The following is a 6728-nucleotide window of genomic DNA, read 5'->3' on the forward strand; positions in this document are numbered from 1 at the left end:
GAAGAGGAGCTATGTCTTTGCCGACCAGTTAGTCTTCTCCCTTGGCCCTGACATTGATTTCTGACGTGATGCTTAGCGTCTTCGTCTATCATTAGGCAGCAGTCATTGAAGAAGCAGAAGGAGGACCCGGGGGTTGCCGTGGTCGAGCGCGTCGAGGTGGTCGCCGCAGCCCTGTCGAAGGAGAGCGCTGCAGCTCCGGAGACGATGTCGTCTTCCCAGGGCATGGAAGCCCATCCTTAGGCAGTGTCGGCGCCCTCAGCGGGGCTGACCCCACCGGCACCCATCCATGCTGCGGCTGCCGAGGCCGCCTAGCCTCCGGAGCTCCCAGTCCTCCCTGCTGCTATGGTTTCTCCTGTCCTGGCGCCGAGGACGTCTTCTCTCCTACCCGGTGTGCAGCTGAGCCATGGCACCCCTGCCACCTCCGGAGCCCTGGAGGAGGCATGAGCGGCGCTGGACCATCTCCAGGGTGAACTTCGGGGCCCGGACCGGCATGCAGCGCTGGGCCGCCTGGGTCTAATCTCCGGATGGTTCTAGGCTGATGCGTCTGTCCGAGCGGCCTGAGGCTCTATGGAGGAAGCCTAGTGAAAGTGCAACTATCCCTAGGTGGTTTTGGTAATTCATAACAACATATAGCTCATTGAGCTAATGCTATTCCAAGACTATTATTTTAGGAAAGCTCAATGAATGGCATGGCATGGATGATGAAAGTGGATCCCTCAAAATACTAAGGACAAAGGATTGGCTCAAGCTCAAGAGCTCAAGACTCTTCATTTCATATTTTAGTGATCCAAGATCACATTGAGTCTATAGGAAAAGCCAATACTATCAAGGAGGGATGAGGTGTTGCTTAATGAGCCTCTTGCTTCATGTGCTTAGTGATATGCTCCAAAACCCTCAACTACTTCCCCACATCCACAAATGACCTAAACCCAAAGCCAAAATCGGTCACACCGATTCTTCCTATCCGGCACCACCGATTCCAAAAGTCATAGCCACTGCCACAAACCCTAAGCAAATCGGTCTTACCGATAGGGATCTCGGTCTCACCGAGATGGGATTGTAATCTCTCTGTTTCCCTTCGTAACATTTCGGTCTAACCGAAGTGAGCGATCGGTCCCACCGAGATTGCAATGTAAACTCTCTGTTTCCTTTTTGTAACATTTCAGTCTCACCGAAAAGAGCAAATCGGTCCCACCGAGTTTACCTGACCAACTCTCTAGAAAGCTTATTACCAAATCGGTCTCACCGAGTTTGTGTAATCGGTCTTACCGAGATTACGTTATGCCCTAACCCTAACCGAATCGGTCTCACCGAGATGCATGTCGGTCCCACCGAAAATCACTAACGGTCACTAGGTTTACTAAATCGGTCCGACCGAGTTTAACGATTCAGTCCCACCGAGTTTGGTAAATTGTGTGTAACGGTTAGATTTTGTGTGGAGGCTATATATACCTCTCCACCTCCTCTTCATTCGTGGAGAGAGCCATCAGAACGAGCCTACACTTCCAACTTACCATTTCTGAGAGAGAACCACCTACTCATGTGTTGAGACCAAGATATTCCATTCCTACCATATGATTCTTGATCTCTAGCCTTCCCAAAGTTGCTTTCCACTCAAATCTTCTTTCCACCAGATCCAAAACCTATGAGAGAGAGTTGAGTGTTGGGGAGACTATCATTTGAAGCACAAGAGCAAGGAGTTCATCATCAACGGACCATTTGTTACTTCTTGGAGAGTGGTGTCTCCTAGATTGGCTAGGTGTCACTTGGGAGCCTCCGACAAGATTGTGGAGTTGAACCAAGGAGTTTGTAAGGGCAAGGAGATCGCCTACTTCGTGAAGATCTACCACTAGTGAGGCAAGTCGTTCGTGGGCGACGGCCATGGTGGGATAGACAGGGTTGCTTCTTCGTGGACCCTTTGTGGGTGGAGCCCTCCGTGGACTCGCGCAACTGTTACCCTTCGTGGGTTGAAGTCTCCATCAACGTGGATGTACGATAGCACCACCTATCGGAACCACGCCAAAACATTCGTGTCTCCAATAGCGTTTGAATCCTCCAAACCCTTCCCTTTACTTTCTTGCAGGCTGCATGCTTTAATTTCCGTTGCCTATATACTCTTTGCATGCTTGCTTGAATAGTATGATGATTGCTTGATTTGTCCTAAAATAGTTAAAATCTGCCAAACTCTAAAATTGGGAAAAAGTTAAGTTTTTATTGGTCAAGTAGTCTAATCACCCCCCTCTAGACATACTTCAAGGTCCTACAAGTGGTATCAGAGCTTTGGTTTCCATTTGCTTTGATTTCCATAGCTTTTGGTGGTCATAGCCTTGGTTTCACAACCTAGGAGAGTATGGCGTCTAGCAAGGGAAACTATCATCGTAGAGGTCCTTACTTTGATGGTACTAATTTTGCTAGTTGGAAGCATAAGATGCAAATGCATATTCTTGGACATAACCCCGCCATTTGGGCAATTATTTGTATTGGCTTGCAAGGTGAATTTTTCGATGGGAGAGAACCGAACCGTGAAGCTAATGCGGAAGAATTGAAGATGCTGCAATACAACGATCAAGCTTGTGATATCATATTCAATGGATTGTGCCCCGAAGAATTCAACAAAATCAGCCGTCTTGAGAATGCAAAGGAAATTTGGGATACTTTGATTGACATGCATGAAGGTACCGAGTCCGTCAAGGAATCCAAGTTGGATGTGCTCCAAAGTCAGCTTGACAAGTTCAAAATGAAGGATGGTGAAGGTGTCGCTGAAATGTACTCTAGGCTTGCTCTTATCACAAATGAGATTGCCGACTTAGGGAGTGAAGAGATGACCGACAAATTCATCATCAAGAAGATCCTAAGAGCATTGGATGGAAAGTATGATACCGTGTGCACATTGATTCAAATGATGCCAAACTACAAAGATCTCAAGCCAACGGAAGTCATTGGAAGAATTGTTGCTCATGAGATGTCACTCAAGGATAAGGAGGAACTTCACAACAAGTCAAGTGGTGCTTACAAAGCCTCAAGTGAAGCCCCCACATCATCAAGTGAGAAACAAACCTTCAATGAAGAATTGAGCTTAATGGTGAAGAACTTCAACAAATTCTACAAGAGTAGAACCAAAGAAAGAAGCTCTAAGTCAAGGTCTTACAATGACAAAAGATCTTCTAGTCGAGAGCGCAATTGCTACAATTGTGGGAGACCCGGACACTATTCCAATGAGTGTACAACACCCTACAAAAGAAGAGAAGATTCTCCAAGAAGAAGAAGCAAAAGAGAAGAATCACCACCAAGGGAGAGGAGGAGTAGAGATGATCGTTATGAGCGAAGACCCTCACGAAGAAGCAAGGATTCGGAAAGGAAGGACAAGTCATCAAGGAGCTACACAAAACGAAGACATCAAGCTCATGCTGGTGAATGGGTTTCCGGCTCCGACTCCGACAATCACTCCGAGAGAAGCTATCACTCCGACTTCGAATATACTCAAGATGAAGGTGTTGCCGGTCTAGCACTTGTGTCAACCAGCTCCTACGACATATTTGATTCACCAAATGAAGGTGTTGGAAGATGCTTCATGGCCAAGGTCCAAAGGTAACACATCCTGAGTATGTTGATTTCAATAGTGATGAAGATGACTTGCTTGTGGATGATGATTTACTTGTTGACAACTCTAGTGATGAATACTATGATGAAACGTCAATTAATCATGCTAATCAAGATAAAATGAATGACAATGATAAGGAGAAGATTGAGCTTCTAACTAAAGAACTAAACACTCTTAAGTTAGCTCATGAAACTATCTACGAAGATCATCGAGAACTTTTAAGGGCTCATGAGAAGTTACGCTTTGAAAAGCTCAATCTTGAGCAAGAGCATGAGTTCTTAAAAGAAATCAATGATGATCTCCGCAAGAAAAGTTCTTCTTATATTGCCAAGCGTTTACTCTTATCTACTTACATGCCTCAAGTCAAGTCTAGTAACAAGTACAAGAAAGATACTTCCTCTAGTAGTAACAATGATAATGTCAAATCCAATATTGTTGCTTCTAGTAGTTCTCTTGATTCCACTAACGATTCTCTTAGCCAAGTTACACTTGAGCAAGAAAATAGCTTATTGAAGGGAATTATAGAGAGAGGTGTTTACAAGAGCCTTGCCGGGAGTAAGCAATTCGAGGAAATTGTACGCAAGCAAGGAAGGCACCGGAAAAATCAAGGTGTTGGTTTTGAACGCAAGTTCAATGCCAATGGAGTTGAGTGGGAAGAAGATCAATACGCCAAGATGAAGTTTTTTCCTCAACAAGGGAAGTATGATCCTACTTCCTTCAAGGGAACACAAGCTCAAGATGATCTTCCACCACAAGACCACAAGAACAAAGGCAAGGACAAGTTTCAAGAAGAGATTGATGCATTTGAAGAAGCACCTAAAGCCTCGTTCAAGTGGGTTCCCAAGACTACGTCAAGTTCTACTTCATCAAGTACAACTTCAACTCCGAGGATTCCCATCAAAATGATGTGGATCCCGAAGAAGAAGAACTAGAGAATTCTTGAGGGTGACTCCGCCAACATTCTTCACTCATATCATTATGGCAAGAACAAGTGCAGTCAACTTCCACATCTTGCACTAGTTCAAGGAGTCACAAACCCTCATGTTGGTAAGGCAAGGGACAAGGTAACCTAATGATTTCATGGACATCATCTTGTGTGTGCATCACTCTATGTCTATGGATATTCTTGTTTGTTCCTTGTGGGACTAACCCATGTAGGTAAGTTGAAAGTGCAACTCACTCCAAAGGATTGCTCCAAATGATCTACATCAACATTGAGCATCCACATCTTCAACACCTACATGAAGTCATCATCGACAAAACCCAAGGTTAGTTCATCCCTCTAAGGGGGGATCTCACATCTAAGGGGAGCTTAACTCTAAGAATTGAGTCAAAGCAACTCTAATGGTGTGAACACATCAATGCATTATGTAAAAGTGGTAACCCCACTTGAGCTTAAACGATGAGTATGACCTATGATCAAATGTTCTCATTTGACTCCTAAGTCAATATACTCATATATAGATGACCTAGTCATCACCAATTGTTTGATAGATGCTAGAATTGGTTGTGCATGCTTGGCCACATATTTCATTTGCCATCTTATTGTGTGAGCATGTTGGTGCATATTCTACCCATTCAAGGACATCCACTTGTTGTTTTGATTGTTTGGTTTCTTTTCTTTTTGCCAAGTGGATGGACAAGAATGCCTAAGAACCTTCTTTAGCTATCTATGCTTTCCTCATCTCAAACTCTGTTCATGCTACATCACAAAATTTGATAAAGTCAGATTCGAACCACTCTGTGTGAGGAGCACTCGGAGTCCCCGATTCGTCATAGACTTAAACTTCCAAAACCTCTTTGTGACTCTCGGTCAGACCGATTCCTCCATTTCGATCCTACCGAGATCACTAAGTTGACCTGAGTTTTCAATCTCGGTGTAACCGATTTGAACTTTTTGGTCTCACCGATTTGCTGTAACTGTACACAGTTATGCATCTCGGTGCCACTGAGTTGTTCCACTCGGTCACATCAACAGGGTCGGGCTATATATAGCCACGGGCAAAATTTTGGAAATTTCTCCGAAACCCTTCGCCCGCGCAATAGCTCGCTCTGCCAACGGAGGTCTCCGGATCGTGTCCTCGTCGCCAGCAGCCTCCTGTCGCTGGTCTCCACCGCCGTCAACAGAATTCGTCCCCGCCGTTGTCGCCGTAGCAAGTCCACCGCCAAGTTAGGGTATGGACTCAATCTTTGTGCTATCCACGTCTGAATCCTAGCACATTGTACTCTTATTGAATCTTGCCACGATTGAAACACTTCTATCCAGCCAAAGTAGTCCATAGATTAGATGAGATTCAAATTTTTAGGGTTAGGTTTCCGCCGAAACCATCTCGGACCCACCGAGTTGAAAAACTCGGTCTCACCGATTTGGCTTATGCCATTGCACTAGTGACTCTCGGTCTTACCGAGAATTACTAATCGGCGCGACCGATTTGAGGATTCTGTGAAACCCTAGTAGTCTCGGTGCCACCGAACTGTGACTCGGTCCAACCGAGATCATCAGTTTAGGTTCCAAAACTGCTTCGGTATCACCGAGTTTGAAAATCGGTTGATTCGAAATGCTTTCTGTGGAAAACTAAAACTGAACTTTTGAATCATTCTTTTGCAAAAATCTCTGCATTTTGTGATGCTCATCCATTCTATCTCATCTATAACTCTTCACAGGGTCAGCAGTCAGCTTTTGCAGCATGTCAGACCAGAGTGACAGCCAGAACAGGTCAGAAGAGCAGATGAACTTGAGTGAGGGCCCTAGTCCCTCAACTACAGATGAAGGGAGTAGAAGTACTCCTAGCAATTTGCCAAAGGCTGCTACTAGGCAAAGGAGGAAAAGAACATCAGACTCAGAGGATGAAGATTACAAAGCTGAGGAAGATGAGGCTACTTCCAAGAAAGTGGTGCTCAAGAAGGAATATGGCTCTGCACATAGCACTAAGCCAGGTCTGAAGAAGAAAGTTCCTGCCAAGAGGACACCTATGCCTAAAGCCAGAAAGTCCACTCAAGTGCCAGCTCAGACTCAACCCAAAGAGGCACCTGAGAAGAAACTCACTTCTTCCAAACCTCAGAAAGTCCCCACTAGTGAGACTATGAAGTTCACAATTGAATCAGAGGATGAAGGTGGTCAGGACAA

The sequence above is a fragment of the Triticum aestivum genome, chromosome 1B (assembly GCF_018294505.1).
Source record: "Triticum aestivum cultivar Chinese Spring chromosome 1B, IWGSC CS RefSeq v2.1, whole genome shotgun sequence".
In the NCBI taxonomy this organism is placed as follows: Eukaryota; Viridiplantae; Streptophyta; class Magnoliopsida; order Poales; family Poaceae; genus Triticum; species Triticum aestivum.